The sequence below is a fragment of the Dromiciops gliroides genome, chromosome 4 (assembly GCF_019393635.1).
Source record: "Dromiciops gliroides isolate mDroGli1 chromosome 4, mDroGli1.pri, whole genome shotgun sequence".
Classification (NCBI taxonomy): Eukaryota; Metazoa; Chordata; class Mammalia; order Microbiotheria; family Microbiotheriidae; genus Dromiciops; species Dromiciops gliroides.
Window position 1 is genome coordinate 28,095,578 of NC_057864.1, and position 18,506 is coordinate 28,114,083.

The window sequence follows — 18,506 nt, forward strand, 5'->3', positions numbered from 1 at the left end:
GTTATGCTACACCACATTCCTGCTGTGGAATGGATCCCTTGAAAATGGGGTTACCACCTGAGCCTTTTCATCATACCTAGAATCTTGTCACATTCTTTAGGAATGAAATGTGTCAGGGAAACAAGAAAAATCAAAGACGGATCCTTCTCCTTGACTCAGCCCTCTTCATATTGTGGTTAGGGCACTGGGGTATGGCAGTAAACATTGTGGATTTTGACTGAGTCTCCACAGCTATACATGCATATACACACACATACACACACACACATACAGGGACTTCTACAGATTAATCATGTGTTTATTTACAAAGCACTTAGTAAAAATTAGAGTGGTCCATCCTACAGCTCACATTCATGAAGTTCTTAAGGGTTTACAAAGCCCTTTACTCAAAATAGCTTTATGATATTGGTAAGTGTGGTTTAAGTCTCTTTATGCCCATTTTACAGATAGAGAGCATGACCTTCAGGGAACTGAAGTCAGTCTCCCAAGTTAATATAATGAGAACATGGCAGAGCTGAGACATAAACTGGGTTTTTTTTTAGTTAAACATTCAGTGCCTTTTCTGTTACGCCAGAGTGCAAACTTCTTGAGGATAGTGACCCTGTACTTAATTTTTTTCTATCTCACCCTGTACTGAGCACAATATGTTTGTACATTGTAGGAACTATATAGATACTTGAATGAATTAAATGAAATTGAAAAAGGAGATTAATTGATGGGAGTAGGTCTCATTTAACCTGAACTTTTTGAGATCTGTGATCCTAAATCAGTGTAATTTTTCTGCCACTTTGATAGTTCTCTAATACATCTCTCTTTAGATATTCTGATAAGTTTGCCATTTCCATTCAATGCTCTGCCAAGGGTTTCCATTCAATGCTCTACCAAGAGACTGCTCATTGCTATATCGATATGCTGGGCTGTTACCCTATCTGTGAGAGTTCACTGGGGATCTGTAAATCCAAAATAAAAATGTTTCAAAAAACTCTAAAATGTAATATAATTTTAAAAGTAAATAAGGGTTTGAAAGTAGACTTCTATAAATATCTTATTTTTTTAAAAAATACCCAAGGAACAATTGTAAATTTGAATCTAGTGTTTCATGACTTAAGTAAAACTAGTATATCTGTTTGATTAATAAACAGTACCTTTAATTTTCTTTTTTTCTTTCTTTCTTTCTTTTTTTTTTTTTTAGTGAGGTAATTGGGGTTAAGTGACTTGCCCAGGGTCACACAGCTAGTAAGTGGTAAGTGTCTGAGGCCAGATTTGAACTCAGGTACTCCTGACTCCAGGGCTGGTGCTCTATCTACTGCAGCACTTAGCTGCCCCTACCTTTAATTTTCTTTCAAAATTTTTCCATCTTTAATATAGTGACATTTTTAACTGTGTTCTTTCTTAGTAACGTTTAGCTGGTCACTTTTTTCTAACAGAATAAAACATGAACACACTTTGAACAATGTTTTGTAGCTATTAAAATCATAGATCTTTGGAGTGATGCACATCAGAAAAAAGGGGCTGGGGGGAGGCGCAGAATGGGTATCTTGGAAGTTTTCATTCCATAAGGAGTGTAGAGTTTAGAGAGGCACTAGGTAAGTAAAGTGGCCATGAGCCTGAAAATGAGTGTCTAGAATAGACAGAAAGGAAGGATGGATAGTGAAGAAAATGAGGGAACGAAATTCTTTCTGGAAGGGAGTACAGGAAATGAAATTTTAAAATAAACAGGACAAGTCAAAGGAGAGGAGAGAAGTTAGATTCTACTTGACTGATGGGGGGAAAAGAGAGAATTAAATAACCAGATAAAAGGAAACTAAATAAGCAAATCTTCAAAGGGAAGAATGTATCAAATGGTAGGAGAGGAACTCAGGAATAAGGGTAAAAGATCCAGTGGAAATAGGACCACCTCTAAAAAAAAAAATTAGACTGACATAACTGAAGAGGCACTGTATTATGTTATTATGTTTATAGTAAAAGAGGAAACAATTTAACTTGGAAAAAAAAAACAATTTTAGAGGCAAAGGAAAGAAAATGTAATAAGCCTAATTTATAATTTTAAATGTGAATGGATTGGGGGCAGCTAGGTGGTGAAGTAGATAAAGCACCAGTCCTAGATTCAGGAGGACCTGAGTTCAAATCCGGTCTCAGACACGTGACATTTAACTAGCTGTGTGACCTTGGGCAAGTCACTTAACCCCAATTGCCTCCCCCCAAAAAACCAAAAACCAAAACAAAAAGAAATGTGAATGGATCAAGCAATCTAATAAAATGAAAAAGAAGGATAGATTGGATAAGAAAACAAAATCCCACAACCTGTTGCTCACAAGAAACTATTTAAAAAACAAAGACATATACAGAATAAAACTAAGGAGCTTGAAAAAAATTACTATGCATCAAATGAATTAAAAAGTAGGAGTTACAATCATAATATAACAAAGGAAAAATAAACATTTTTTTTAAAGGGGGGAAAAAGGAAATACGTTCAAAGGAACCATAGACAACAAAATTGCATCAGTATTAAACTTAAATAGTCCAAATGCCTTAGCATTCAACTTCAAATTCATTCATCAATTGAACTATAAGAATACATAGACAGTAATACAATAGTGAAATACTTCAGCGACCCTTTCTGTTTTGGACATGTGAAACAAAAAGAAAGCAAAAAGGAAAATTTAGAACTGAACAAATTCCTTGAGAAACTAGAGCTAAAAGATGTATAGTGTTTTCTAAATGGAACTACGAAAGAATATACATATTTCTTAGCACAATATGGAACTTATACAAAATTTACCTAATGTACTAGGGTACAGAGATATTGCAAGCAAATGTAAAAAGATAGACTAGTGAATACATCTTTTATAGACCAAAATATAATAAAAATACTCATTTGTCTTGAGACCACAAACAAAAAACAGATCCAAATGGTGACTTGACAATGAAATCCTCAATAATGAATGCTCAAAGAACATATCCTAAAAACAATAGTTATGTGAAACAAAATGATAATGATGAAATAACATACCAAAATTTCTGGGATTCAGCTGAAGTAGTCCTTAGGGGACAACTCTTATCACTACAAACATATTAACAAACTAGAGAAAGAGAGGATTAATGAACTGAATATGCTTTTTAAAAAACACACAGAAACCAACAAATAAATCTAAAATAAGCACAAAAATGGAGATATTAAAAATTAGAGAAATAGATTAATTTGGGAGAAAACCCTATTCAGTAGCTTTTCAGTTGTGTCCAACTCTTTGTGACTCCATTTGGGGTTTTCTTTTTTTAATTTGGTTGGTTGTGTTATTTGTTTGTTTTTTGGTGAGGCAATTGGGGTAAAGTGACTTGCCCAGGGTCACACAGCTAGTAAGTGTCAAGCATCTGAGGGCAGATTTGAACTCAGGTACTCCTGACTCCAGGGCTGGTGCTCTATCCACTGCGCCACCTAGCTGCCCCCATTTGGGGTTCTCTTGACAAAGATAGTGGGAGTGGTGTGCCATTTCCATCTCCAGCTCATTTTACAGATGAAGAAACTGAGGCACCTAGGATTAAGTGACTTGCCCACAGTCACACAGCCACTAAGTGTCAGAAGCTAGATTTGAACTCAGGAAGTTGTGTCTTCCTGACTCCGGACCAGGCACTTTTATCAATTACACCATCTGGTTGCCCCCATCAAAACAAGAAAACAAATTTTAAAATCCTATAAAAATTATAAATAAAGCTAAAAGCTTATTTGAAGACTAATAAAATCAATAAACCTTTAGCTAATGTGATTGAAAAGTAGAAGGCAGAAAATCAAATCAGTAAAATAAGAAAATAGCAAGGTGACATTACAACAAAAACAGAAGAAATTCAAAAAGAGTAATCAGAACCTATTATACACGATTATATGCTAATAAACCTGAGAACACAAAAGAAATAGAATAATGTCTTCATAAACATAAAATAACTAATCTTACCAGAAATTCAAATAGAGATCTTAAATTACCCAATTTTAGAAAAAGAAATAGAATGAATAGTAAAGGAACTATCATAGGGAAAACAAAACAAAACAACTTTTGGTCCTGATGGATTCACAGAATTCTTTTTTTTTTTTTAATGTATAAGGTATTTTATTTTTTCCGTTACATGTAAAGATAGTTCTCAACTTTTGTTTATACAAGCTTTCCAATTTCAGATTTTTCTCCCTCCCTCCCCTCTCTCCTCCCTCCCCTAGACAGCAGGTAATCTGATATAGGTTATATCTATATATCTCTATACATATACATATAGATATAGATATATACACACACACATATATATACACATAATAACATTAATCCTATTTCTGCATTAATCCTGTTACAAGAGAAAAAATCAGAGCAGTGATGCAAAACCTCAAAATAGAAAAAAAAAAACACAACAGCACCCAAAACAAAAGAAATAATATGGTTCAATCAGCATCTATCCTGCACAGTTCTTTCTTTCTTTTTTTTCCTTGGATTTGGAGATCCTCTTCCATCAGGAGTTCCCTGGAACTCTTCTCACAGAATTCTAAAATTGAGATCTTGGCCCTGAAAGATCTCAAGATCATCTGATTCAACTCCCTCTATCTAGGTGGATGGTGCCATCTGCATTTTACAGATGAGACAATGAAATGTTATGTTTCTTCTAATTGAATTTCATCCTATTGAACTTTCTGAAGCTTGCTTTGTGGATCCTTGAACTTTATAACTCAATGAGCAACTAGAAGAATTCTTTCTTTAAAAGGTGAACTATTCATGTGAATGTACTTAGATCACCAGATTGATACCATGATTGACTACTTTTTAATTGATTCCGCTCTGCTATTTGCTGGGGCTATAAATAGGGAGTTCACCTTGGAATGAATGAATGAATGGTGGCCAGTAAGGGGTATGTTGGTTTGCCAAGCCATGGGGCTATTGAGTGAAGCTGTAGGGAAGTAGATTGAAGCTCCCTATCTAGGAGCAGTGGCAGTATTATTTTAGTTCCAGAGCTGGAGGTAGGGGGCAGTGACTAGATAGCTGATGACAAACAAGCTGGTCAGTCAAGCAGGGACATAGCGGACCCCATGAGGAGGCTTGGGAGACCCAGAGCAAAACTAAAACTGAAGAAGTTTTGTCCAGTCCCTGGAGCTCTGAGGGTTAGAAGATGGCCAGGAGAAGCATGGTGGAGCTAGCCTTGTAGCAGATGCAGGAGCTGCCTTGAGAAGGGGTTCATCATGACAGGGCTTGGCTAAAAAGGGGAACAAAGGTCACCTTTTCTGTGTTACTTGGAAGTTATCATTTAGAGAGCAATATTAAAAACATAACCAATATATTTAAGTGATTCTTGTCCAAGAAAGATTGCAAAAAGAAGGAAAACAATTCCCATTTTGGTGCTTCACGTACATCCACAGGTGGACTGTACTCCCTTCCTCTCTAGACAGTCCATAACCCTACCTTCCCCAGTCTTCACTCCACACGTTCTTCTTTTATTGTACCTGAATCTGGCTCTTGGCAATTCCCACCCCTTGGTTGTAGTTCCCCCTTTTTGGAGGCAAATTCAGAGTTGAAAGAGACTGACCTTAGAGGCTTTTGAACCCAGCCCCCTTACTGTACTCAGGAGGAAACTGAGACCTAAACAGGGGAAGCCACTTGCCCAAATTCCTGCATCTCTGCTGTAACTGAGCCTGCATTTGACCCCAGCCTCCACTCCAGCTCTTTGCACTAAGCCAGGCTTCCTCTTCCACATGAAAGCTCTTCAGGTCGTTGAAGGCAGCTTCCACGCTTTTCCTGTGGTGGCTCTTCTCCAAAGCACAGCCTCTGATTGGCTGGCTCCTCCCAGAACCTCCATGTTCAGGAGGAGTCCCAGGCCAACCATGGCTCTGCTCCTCTATGGGCTGCACTGCTGACTCACAGGACTTTCTCAGCCATGCCCTCTTGGCCAGGCACCTTCCCCTCTTCCCCCTGACTCTGGCTTCTGATTTCTCTTTCCCCACTGGAATGGGAGCTCCTGGAAGGGGCAGGACTAGCTTGGAACATAGCACACAATAAATGCTCCCGGACTTGAGCTATACAATTTAGAATCCTAGGATTTGGAACTAGACAAGAGGACAACTCCCTCCCTTTACAGCTGGTACACCTAGGTAGTTAGCAACCCACCCCCTCAGCGTCCAGATCTAGTGTTCTTTCCAGGAGGCCCCCAGTCAGATAGTTCCAAGCTCAGGGCCCTACAGAGATGGCCGATCACACTGCTTGGATTTCAGCCAGAGGGATCCTTTCTAAAGAGCTTCTTGTTGAGGATTCAACCAGATAAATGATGTAGAAACCTTTCTTTGCAGGGTCTAGTCTGCTTGAAGCTCATTATTCTCTTGTTTATGTTTGACATTGTTGCTTGTGTTCCTCTTTGTCCTGTCTGTTGAAATTGCAAAAGTTGAGGCATCTGCTATGAAGCAAAATCATCTTCCCAGCTTGGCTGCTCCCGTAGGGTGCAGCTGGGATGTGTCAGCTGTGTAAACAGTTCTGACTGTGTTACCAGCAAAATATAGAATTAATTTCTCTGCACATTAATGTGCCATAACTTAATACCTAAGATGGTTTAACTTTCTGGGGAACCACCTGAACAATTTCTTCCTTGTGCCAGATAAGGATATTTGTTAATAAGGTTCATTAGCAGTGTCCCTTTCCCCATCAGCTACTGCAGAAACCTTTGTTGGCATCAAGAGGTCAGGGGACAGTGTCACGGTGCATGTATGTGATGGTGGTAGAAGGAGAGGACTGGGAGCCACCTCTAATATTCACTTGGCTGTGTGATCATAGACAAGACACTGCCTTGCTGTGGGCCTGTTTTTTCGTCTAAGCAAAAGCAGGGTATCCTAGGGTCATGTGATTGGAAGGGAACTTAAACCCCTCAAATGGTCAAGAGAAGACCTAGGCAAACTTGAACCCATAGCTTGGAGATCTTTCTCCTACATATCGTCCAGTCCAATCTACCTGGAAGAGGGAGACCCACAATCAAGAAGTGACTTCTCCAAGGTCACAGACTTGGTGAGCAGGGGAGCCACGATTTTAAACCTAGCCCTGTCAATGAGATTGTATTATCTCAGGGGGCTTTTGTTCAGCATCATTCTTGTTAACTTTGACCTCCACAAATAGGGTGATGAAAGACTTCCTGGGTGATCTGGAGTCTCCAGTGAACCTGGTGGACTTAGTCTTCTGGCAGTGCCAGGCAGCTGTCACAGAAACATTACCTCACCCTCCTCCCCTGAGAGGGAACATTCTTGCCCTGCTATTGGGATACTGTCTGTATCCTCACCAAATCCAGTCCCTCCTCAGAGGGTGATGTCCTCAGACTCTCCACTGGGGAGGGCTTGGCCATTGATGCCATTTCAACCAGGAAGAACAAGGCCTGGGCTTGTGGGCAAAACTTTATTCTGGACCTTGACAAGGTCTCCTTGAGTTTGTAACTTGGAATACAGGCCTTATACCTTATTAAAAGGCAGGCACCTTGGGGGCAGCAAGGTGGCGCAGTGGATAAAGCACCGGCACTGGATTCAAGAGGACCTGAGTTCAAATCTAGCCTCAGGTACTTGACACTTACTAGCTTTGTGACCCTGGGCAAGTCACTTAATCCTCATTGCCATGCAAACTGTCCCCCCCAAAAGCCCCCCCCAAACAAACAAAAAAACCCCAACCAACAACAAAAAAAGGCAGCACCTCGAGCATGTAAAATGAAGTCTGGATTTTCAGATTTGGCACGGATAGAAAGGAGAGAGTGCCTTGCTCAGGCTAAAAGATTATGGACCTCAACCAGGAATTACAAATCCCTTTCTTTCCAACAACCTTGTAAGGAAGGGAGAATGAGTAAACTAAGACTGTCCCAAGGCAAGAGGCTGCTCTGTGTTCCAGCTGTGGGGCTCCCTCCATTGCAACACACTGCCTGACATTATGCTCGGGGACCTTGCTAGAGCTGTCTGATTGTCATCACATTGTGACTCTGCTAATGTCCATGAAAACGTGGAATGTGGGTCATAAGCTGTGAACCAGGAAATTCCTTAGAATACACCCAATTTTAAACAGTATATATATATAAACTGTATGTATTTTGAAAGAATTGGGGGTATCAGTCAACATTTATTAAATGCCTATGTGTGTAAGGCACTGTGCTAAGTGCTAGGAAGACAAATAGGCCACCATCCCTGCCATGGAGGAGCTTACAGTGTAATAAGGAAAAAGAGCCCAAAAGAGGAAGCTGAAAAACCGGTAGGCAGGTGGAGTACCTGGAATGAGTGTCATGAAGGGGTATAGCTGGTGGGAAATGACTGTTTAGCCCAGGAAAGATGTAGGGAATGCATGCTGATGAGTGTGACTCACATTTATATTGTGCTTTAAGGTTTCCAGGTGAAACCATCAGAGACCATGCATAGGAGGAGCTAAACCACAGGGCTCTGCTCTCTCTGCGGTCCTCAGCCATGCCCTAGCCATCTCCCATCTTGTCAGCCTCTCCTCCCCGCCACGATTTTCTTCTTTTCAGTTGTAATTCAATGATCTCTTACATTTCCTCTGGAAAAGGCTTGTCAGTTTCCTTTTCTGTGTTTTCCTAGACTAAAACACCCCTCCCTCCTGGCCACTCCCTACCTCTCCACGTCTTGTCTCCTCTGTGAAAGTGTATGCTGCTTGTGGGTGGGGACGTCACTTTTACATTTGTGTTCCTACCTGTTTGGCCACTCTTCTGTTTCTTTTGCTGGATCATCATTCAGGTCAAGACCACTAGCTGTAGGTGACCCACCTGGATGGGAGGGTGATACCTATGTGTCAGCCCCCTTGGCTCTCTGTCCTCGTCTCTTTTCTCCCTCTATACTGTTTCAGTGATGCCAGCGATAATAGCCAGCATTTACAAATCACTTGAAGGTTCCTCACAGCAACTCTGGGAGGCAGGTGCTATTATTGTGCCATTTTACAAATTAGGAAATTGAGGCAAACAGAGGTTAAGTGACTTGCACAAAGTTATACAGCTATTAAATGTCTGAGGCTGGATGTAAACTCAGGTTTTCCTGACTCTAGGTCCTGCACTATCCATAGAGTCACCTAACTGCCTCATTCACTCCTCGAGATTCATTTACCATTGATTGATTGATTAAGATCTGTTTATCTAACCCAAACCTCTGTCCTGACCTCCAGACTTCCATCTCCCATTGCTTGTAAGACAACATAAAATGGATGTTCCACAGACATCTTAAACTCATCCTGTTTACCCTTAACATTCTCATTACCCTTAACTCAAACCCTTCTTTCTTCCAAACTTGTGTTAATTGTCAACAGTACCACTGTCCTTTCAGTCACCTAGGCTCACAACGTCACTCTTTCTCAGTCCCCATACACTAATACTTGCTACGTCCTGTTGGTTCTACTTTTATACATCTCATATGCAGCAGACAACGTGGTTCTCATCTCCTTTGTGCCTGGACCATTGCAGTAGCCTGCTGGTTGCTAGCCTTGCCTTAAGTTTCTCTTCACTCCAGTCTCTCCTCCACTCATCTATAAAGTTGGTCTTCCAGCAGCACAGATCTGACCATGTTGCCCCCTTCCCTATCCTCTAAACTCCTTCCAGGAGGAAATACGAAATTCTTGCTTTGGCCTTTCAAGCTCTCCGTGACTTGGTCTTCTACTTTTCCAGTCTTTTGACACCCTCCTCCCTTTGATGTTCTCTGTGATCCAGTGACTGAGACATTTCATCTCAACTCCATGGAGCGTCAGTGACTGCCATGGCTGGAATTCTCTTCCTGCTCACCTCTCATCTCTGGCTTCTTTGTAGTCTCAGCTAAAACCCCACCTTCTGTAAGAAGCCTCTCCTCATCCTCCTTAATGTTAGTGCCATCCTTCTGAGATCGTCTCAATTCATCATCTATATCATATATACATATGTATCTTTTTATACGTAGTTGTCCACTTGTTGTCTTCCCTCATTAGACTGTGAGCTCCTTGAGGGCAGGGACTGTTTTTCCCTTTCTCTGTATCCTCAGCACTTCGCAAAAAGCCTGGCACATAGTAGAGCTTAATGCATGCTTGTCGACTTCATTAGTTGTATCTCCAGCACTTAATACAGATCTTGACCCACTTAAAAGGTATTCATTCATTCACTTTCCTCAACTCCCTAATGCAGAAAGTGTAAGTATATTTCTCCTCTTTATCAAGGGAGGTAATTGAGACTGAGAAATTAAGTGATTTGCTCATGATCCATACAATTTATTAGTGTGCAAAGAGGGATTTGAACCCAGGGCTTCTGAATCTCAAGTTCCACTCTACCCAACTATGCCATTTTGCCTAGATAATAGCTGTCTTCAACATATAGAGGACTATCATGTGAAAGAGGGATGAGCCTTGTTCTGCTCGGCTTCCAATGCAGAACCAGGAGCCATGGGAAGTAGTTGCAGAGATGCAAATTTCAGCTGGATAGTAGGAGAAACTTCCCCATGATTACAGTTGTTAAAAAGTGGAATTGATTATATAGGTAACACTGGGCTGTCCATCACAGGTGTTTAAACCAATGCTAGATAACCAGCATGTTCTTTAGATTTGGAACAAGAAGGGACTTAAAGGACTTTGGGGGTTATTGAGGATGATATTTCTATACATTTCTATACTGAACTAAATATTTTCTGAGGTCTCTTCCAGATCTGTGATTCTGTGACTCTGGGTGATTAACACCATATTGATGAACTATTTCAGAGTCCTGAGGTTTTCTTTCAAGTAAAAATGAGATTATCACAAACCTGTGAAGTCACACAGAGGGAAAAGTCAGCTCTGAGGAGTGCAGTTTCGCCCCAAAGAGGTCAGCCTCTTCTCTGCTTTAGCCTAGGCTAGCCAATCCCTACGGCCCCAGCATGTGTCTTGTTGTATGTGTCAGGCGTTGGTCTAATAGGGCTGGATAGATGTACACGCAGGGCGGTGCTGGATCTCCCAGGTGAAAGGGAACTCAGGCTATCTGGTTCAACTCCTCCCTGGCTGAGAATCCCCTCCAGAGCATCCCTGATGAGGGTAAACAGTCCTGCTATGACACTTCTGAAGCAGGGCATTGCTCTACCTCCCCCTGGCATGCCCCAGCCCATTTTGGCAGTATTCTACCCTCTCGCCCACAGTAACCGGCCTTTCACAGACAGTGGCCATATATCTATCTCTCAGTCTTCTCCTCCTCCAGGCGCGGTGTGCCTTGTTCTGTCAGCACACTCTCATGTTGTGGTCTCCTGTTCTCTCACTGTCTTGGTCATCCCCAGTATAGTGCATGTGTCATTTCTTGTACTGAGAACATTCAAATATCAATTTTGGAGGGATTATGTTCATAATTGGACAGGCATTTCTAGCCTCATTTGTACTGGGCACTTCATCTCTCAGAGCCTCAGGTTCTTCGTTTGTCAATTAGGGATAATAATCCTCGCCGTGTCTTCCTCACGAGGCTGTTGTGAGGATCCAATGAAATCCTAGACCTGCATGGGCTTAGGAAGACTGTCCAGGACCCGTGAAATGGAAGAAAGGATTTTGGGTGTTAATCTCCACATTAGAACGTACTTTGACTATGGCAGTAAAATCTAACATGCTTGATAGTAAGAGAAGTGATTGGTAGTGTTTTCTGCCTCAGCACCCAGCTGTCTTTTCTCACTTTAGAAATGTCTCTGCCCCTACACTTACCCCTTCTCCCACTGATGAGATCCCACCTGACTCTCCATTTGAGGAAGTGTCCACGCCAGTCTCAGCTTCTCACCTTGCCCTCCAACTCCGGCTTCTCAGCTCCTTTTTATGTATTGCCTTCCCTCTTGAGAATGTAAATTTCTTGAAGGTGGAGATTATCTCTCTTTTTGCTTCTACTTGGATCCCTAGGGCTTAGCACAGTGTCTGGCACCTAATAAGTGCTAAATAAATGTTCTGTCCATCCATTCAACTGTGCATATGTCTGTCTGTCTATCATTCTAAGAGCAAGGGAACTGGAGGTAGGAGAATGGGGTCTAAGATTTGGCTTTTGGCCTTTCCTGTGATTCTCCCCTCCCCTCCCCCACCCCCCATCTCTTATATTCAAAGATTACTAGGAGGGTTAGATCTGGTACCAGCAAATTGGATGAAAATTCTAGCCAATAAATATTTGTTGAGAACCTATTATGGGCACTGTGCTTACCCCTTGGGTTACAATTATGAAAAACATTCAGTCCCTGCCCTCAAGGAGTTTACAGTATATTGAAGAGGTTGAGAAATTCCTGGCTCCATCTTCAGTCCGAGGTACTGATGAGGTGTGAGTTCCATGGCTGATTAGGAATTATAGGATGATGAGATTTTGAAATCAGAGAAGTCCAGAATGAGTGCAGCCAGATGGGAAACGAGGAATATGACCTTAGATAAATCCCTTCCCCTCTCCGTAAGATTATATTAATAGAGCACCACCAACCTTATGGGGTTATTGTGAAGAGGGCTCATAAACCATAAAGGATGACTCCCTCTTGGCTGACCCTCCCATATCGATGGAGATAAGAGGCACAGCAGAAACTGATGCTGGAGAGTCTCCCAGACAAGCCGACTGAGGCCACTACAAGGATGTTCCCTTATCTTGTGTGGGCTCTCCCTGCTGCACACTGTCTTTTCTTCCTTGATCGACTCTCTACAGTTCCTCATGGTGGCCCCTTCTAGTCTCTTTGGCACTTCTCTGTCCACTTAGCACATCCTTCCCCAAATTCAAAATGAACCTGATAGCTTTTCCCCAAATCTCTCTCCTCCTGACTTCCTGATCCCTCTGAGACATAACCTCCTCAAATTAGCAACATCACCATCATTACCATCATCACTAGCATGTATGTAGTACCTGCTGTGTGCCAGATGCTTTGCTTTGCACTTTACAAATACCTCATCTAGTCCTCACAGCAACCTTAGAAGGTAGGTGCTATTATCATCTCCATTTTATAGATGAGAGAATTGAGGCAAAAAGAGGTTAAGTGACTTGCCCAGGCTTATCTAGCTAGTAAACATCTAAGACTGAGCCCAATGCTCTATTTACTATGGCATTACCTAGCTGTAAGAATAGTGAATATGATATAGTGCTATAAGATTGCCTAACGCTTCTTAAGTATAGTCTTAGAGGCAAGCCTCTGAGATATAGGGAAGATGCTTCTTGGAACATTTATGTAAGAACTGAGATAAGAACTTCATTAGAAGAAAAGATGTGGGAAGGGTTGAGATCTGCATCAATGTAATGAGTAACCACACCAGGAAACCACAGATTCCCATGCCATGTGAGGCTGAGTTAAAGGAACTGGAGCTATTTAGCCTGGAGAAAATAAGACTCAGGAGGGACATAAAACTCTCTTCAAGCATTTAAAAGTTTGCCATGTCGGGGGCAGCTAGGTGGCACAGTGGATAAAGCACCAGCCCTGGATTCAGGAGGACCTGAGTTAAAATCTGGCCTCAGACACATGACACTTACTAGCTGTGTGACCCTGAGCAAGTCACCTAACCCTCATTGCCCTGCCCCCGCCCCCCCCCCCAATGGGGAGCAGCTAGATGGCACAGTGGATAAAGCACCGGCCCTGGATTCAGGAGGACCTGAGTTAAAATTTGGCCTCAGATACTTGACATTAGCTGTGTGACCCTGGGCAAGTCACTTAACCCTCATTGCCCCGCAAAAATAATAATAATAATAATAATAATAATAATAATAATAATAATAATAATAAATGTTGCCATGTCACCTAGGCAGGTAGGTGGCACAGTAGAGTGCTGGACCTGTAGTTAGACAGACATGAGTTTAAATCCTTCCTAACTTACTAGCTGTGTGACTCTGGACAAGTCACTTAATCATTGTCTGCCTCAGTTTCCCCATCAGTAAAATGGAGATAACAACTGGGAGGAAAGTGCTGCTATTGTGATGATTAAATAAGTGTTTTACCTTAAAACACTATATAAATGTTAGCTGTGATTATGATTAACTAGGTCCTGATTAATGGGAATAAGCCATCCCCTGAAGTATACACTTTTTTCAGATTTACACTGCACATTTCACTGAGCTGGAATTAATTACCACCTTTTATATCATTATAACTTTGAATAGTAAAAATTTAAATACATGCAACCACTTAAGGGCGATGTATTATTTGCCCTAATTGGAATTTAGCTTACTATCATCTTCATCCTCCTCCTCATCACATGGAAGAGAGATGAAACTTGCCAGAAAACAATAATAGGAGCAATTGAAGGAAGCTGCCAAGAGGCAGATATATATTTGATATAATGATAGTTTTCTTAACAATTAGAACTATCTGAAAGAGAGTGAGAGGATGGGCCCCCTCCCAAGGTCCTTTCTTAAGTTCATCAAGTAAAGGGCATAGGACCATGTGACAGTGCATTTTAAAGAGCATTATTAAACAATAATTTCCAACTTTGAGATATTGTAACTTTATTCCATAAGAATTATTATCCTTTGACTGGTTTCCTACATATGGCCCCATGTCTAAATTACCATCAGAAAAGTTATGACACATTGTTTTAATGTACATGACAGGGAAGCAAAATGACTCAAATTCATATTTGAATATGTTGTCCCTCCTATTAATGTGACCTCAGATCTACAAAACGATAAGATAGACAACCCCATGGTCTCTTTCCATCCTTGTCCAAATTGTTCCTATTTAACATTTTAGGCTCTTAGGTCGGTCATCCTTAATTGTTGATATTCTCATTTTCATCATCCATCACCCCTGAGGCCCAAGGGGACCTAAGTGACTTGCCCAAGATGACATGAGCAGCAAGTTGACGAGCTGGTATTTGAACCCAGGCCTTCTGATGGCAGATGCTAAAAGTAAAAGAGAATGAAAAAGGTTTCAATGGAAGAAGCTACAGGACTCAGAGAGGGACCATCCAAGTGACTTGAAAGGAACAAGAAAGTTAAAATTGACTGAAGTTTTGAGCTCACTTGACCGGTAATATGTCTTGATGTCAATGGGAATTGGAAGCTAGAGAAGCTAAAAGGAGTGTCACTGTTAGTGTCTTTATGCTTAGCTGTCGTAAGAGCGTGCTTTCCTCTTCTGACTCCTGCCACTCTGGCCATCTCAAAGAAGAAACTGAATCCTGTCTCCTGATAATTTGCGATATTCTGGTTTGACAGTCCCATAATAGACCCTCTTGAATGGAATAAACAAATCTCAGCCCAAGAGAAACTATGGTAATTCACACCTGACTGGGACCCTCTGCTGAGAAAACTTAACATTCTGTGGGCATCTGGAAACCTTACTGAAAATATTATTCACAGGACACTGTTCTAAACAATAACAACAACAAAAAAAGACAAACAGGAGAAATACAACTTAATATTTTCAAAATTTCTTGAGAAGCCTTTCAGCCAAAGGGTAGAGATACAGATAAAGAGATGGATATGTGACTGTGTCTTAATTTTGCTAATAGAGGACACTCCAGTGCAGGTCAGCCAACACCCACTCTGCCATTTATAGTCACAGAGCACTGAGCAGTTCAATGCCAGAACATGGCTAAGAGTGGAATTAAACTCAGCTCTTCCTGGCTCCAAGACAAGTTGTCTGTCCCCATACACATGCACATTCATTCTCTCTCTCTCTCTCTCTCTCTCTCTCTCTCTCTCTCTCTCTCTCTCTCTCAGACACACACACACACACACACACACACACACACACACTCTTTTTTAAAATTTTAAATAGATTTTATTTTTAGTTTTATTTTCTTATCCATGAAATAGCAATTCAATTTTTTTTTACATATAAGGTATTTTATTTTTTCCGTTACATGTAAAGATAGTTCTCAACTTTTGTTTATACAAGGTTTACAATTTCAGATTTTTCTCCCTCCCTTCCCTCCCTCCACCCTCCCCTAGACAGCAGGTAATCTGATATAGGTTATATCTATATATCTATATACATATATATACATATATATATATCTATACCACACATAATAACATTAATCCTATTTCTGCATTAGTCCTGTTATAAGAGAAAAAATCAGAGCAATGATGAAAAACCTCAAAATAGAAAAAAAAACAACAGCACCCAAAACAAAAGAAATAGTATGGTTCATTCAGCATCTATACTCCACAGGTTGTTTTTTTCCCCCCGGATTTGGAGATCCTCCTCCATCACGAGTTCCCTGGAACTCTTCTGTACCATTGCATTGGTGAGAAGAATATAGTCCATCACAGTGGGTCAACACTCAATGTTGATGATACTGTGTACAATGTTCTTCTGGTTCTGCTCATCTCACTCATCATCAGCCCACGTAAGACCCTCCAGGTTTCTCTGAACTCCTCCTGCTCATCATTTCTTACAGCACAATAGTATTCCATTGTGTTCATATACCACAACTTGTCCAGCCATTCCCCAATGGATGGGCATCCCCTCAACTTCCAATTCCTTGCTACCACGTAAAGAGCAGCTGTAAATATCTTTGTACACGTGGGTCCCTTTCCCCCTTCCATGATCTCTTTGGGGAAAAGACCCAAAAGCGCACACACACCCTTACCTCCCCCAAGCCACATGCTCCGGATTCAGAAGACAACTGTCTCCAGAGACAGCCATGAAAGTCCTTATAGAATTAGAGTTATTTACTCCCCCATTATCTTTTTTCCATTCTTTAAAGTTAGCCAAAGAGGTTTAACCTGCGAAGTCTCTTAAAATTTTTGAGATTTGTGATTCTTTTTTTTTTCAGACCAAAGCTTTTATTTACTAATTTCTTGCATTTAAAATATTCTTCAGTGACATCTTTGGCCTGAGATTCCTTGTCAAAGTTTTTAACAACAAGGCAACTACAGCCAACTACTTTGTGGGGCTTTCCCTCTCTGTCAATTTTACAGAGGCCTACCCATTCACCCTTGATCAACCTTGATCAAGTTAATTTGGTGCTCAGTACACAGGGCTTCAACAAATTTTACATACATAGGTTCATGTGATTCTCTTAATACTCCATACTTCCTTTGATGGATCTGTTATCTCATTGGAATCCTTGCTCTGTCAGTGCTTTTCCATAAGTCTTCTCTAAAGGATCTCCCTGGCCAAATTAGGATTGGGAAGGGCACCCTTTGGTCCTTTTGGGTATTTGTTTGGCTACCATGGTGATCTTGGGCAGATCACCTACTCTCCCTTGATGCAGCCTTAGCTCCTGTCCTTGGCAGAATGCCAGGGCTCTAGGAACATTCACCAAGGACATTACGATCACTTATTGGGGATTAACCACTCCAGTGATTATTCATTATTGGATCCCTTTTACAAGGGAGATAACTGAACACCCAAGAAGTCAAGTGGCCAGTTTTCATGTTGACTGACAACAAGCACATCTGCTCTGGCCTCTGAACCTCTAACTCTTCCATAGGATCATGGGTCTTAGAAGTAGAAGGGAATTAACTAATTTTGTAATTAAAGAAACCTAATCACAGAGGGGACAGGAGCATCACACGTAACCAGCAGCAGCCACAGTCTCCTTAGAGAGACACTCTGAATCAAGTGTATAAACCCTACGCTCTCTCACTGGCTGGTGAAACCTTTGGTTTGAATGACTACTTTCTGGTATAGAGAGAGTGGTGTCTTAAACTCATCAAGAAACTTCATGTTTGTAAAGTGTTTTTGAAGAATAATATATTTGGTTCTTATATACTGGCCCTTAGTAGGTACTTAATAGACACCTGTTGAATTACTCCAGGTCATAGGGAGCTTGAGGCAGAGCTGGGACTCAAACTCAGGCCTCTGGACTCTGTTGGTGCTTTTTAGACTGCTGTCTGCCAAGGATCCCCCCCTCTTTTTCTCAAAGGGTCAGCACTCCTACAGGAGCAGCAGAGTTTTCTCTTCCTCTCCTTCTTCTCTCTTCTCTTCCTAAGTCCTTGAGCCCCAACTCAGAAATGGATGCTTGTTTGTAAACCACTAGCTTTGGGGTTTGGGGATACAGAGTACACTGCCACTCCTTACATCAGAATAGCCATCTCATGGGGTGGGAAGCAGAATAATGTGTCTTGGAGGAGAGAGTGGTAAATAACTCCTAGAACATCCCAGATTTTCAGAATGCTAAGTGGCCATACCAGAGCAAGAATTCCTTCTTGCTCTATACAATGTAGTACCCCGCCCCCAATCTTCCGCTGGCTTTCAGTATTATATTAACAGCCTATGATATTCTTATTCCTTATACTATTAGTAAAACTGATAATAATCGCTCCTTTCTATAGTACTTTGAAGTTTACAAATGGCTTTCCTCACAGCCATCAAGACAGGATTGGAGACTATATTAAGGCTAGTACGACCCCAATGACACATTTTTGATGAGGAAAGGGATTGTTTGCAATGGTGCTTCAATGACCAGATTCTTTGAATTTTACATTCATTTCCTAACCTTATAAAAGGCCTTGGAATAATCATTCTTAAGTCATAGCCCTCTAAGTCAGTGGCTGCTCTATCAATAATCCAGTCGATTATTGAACCGTATATATCATGCCACTGTTTTAGATCTTTCTGTAGCATTTTTTAATAAATATCCACATAAGATAGTTGG

At 41.1% G+C, this 18,506-nt stretch overlaps 1 protein-coding gene across 2 annotated transcripts in view; it reads left to right on the plus strand.

Annotated features, from left to right (window-relative positions):
• The window catches only part of FAF1 (Fas associated factor 1), a 427,555-nt gene that overhangs the window by 243,906 nt on the left and 165,143 nt on the right, over window positions 1-18,506 (plus strand). The window lies entirely within an intron of this gene.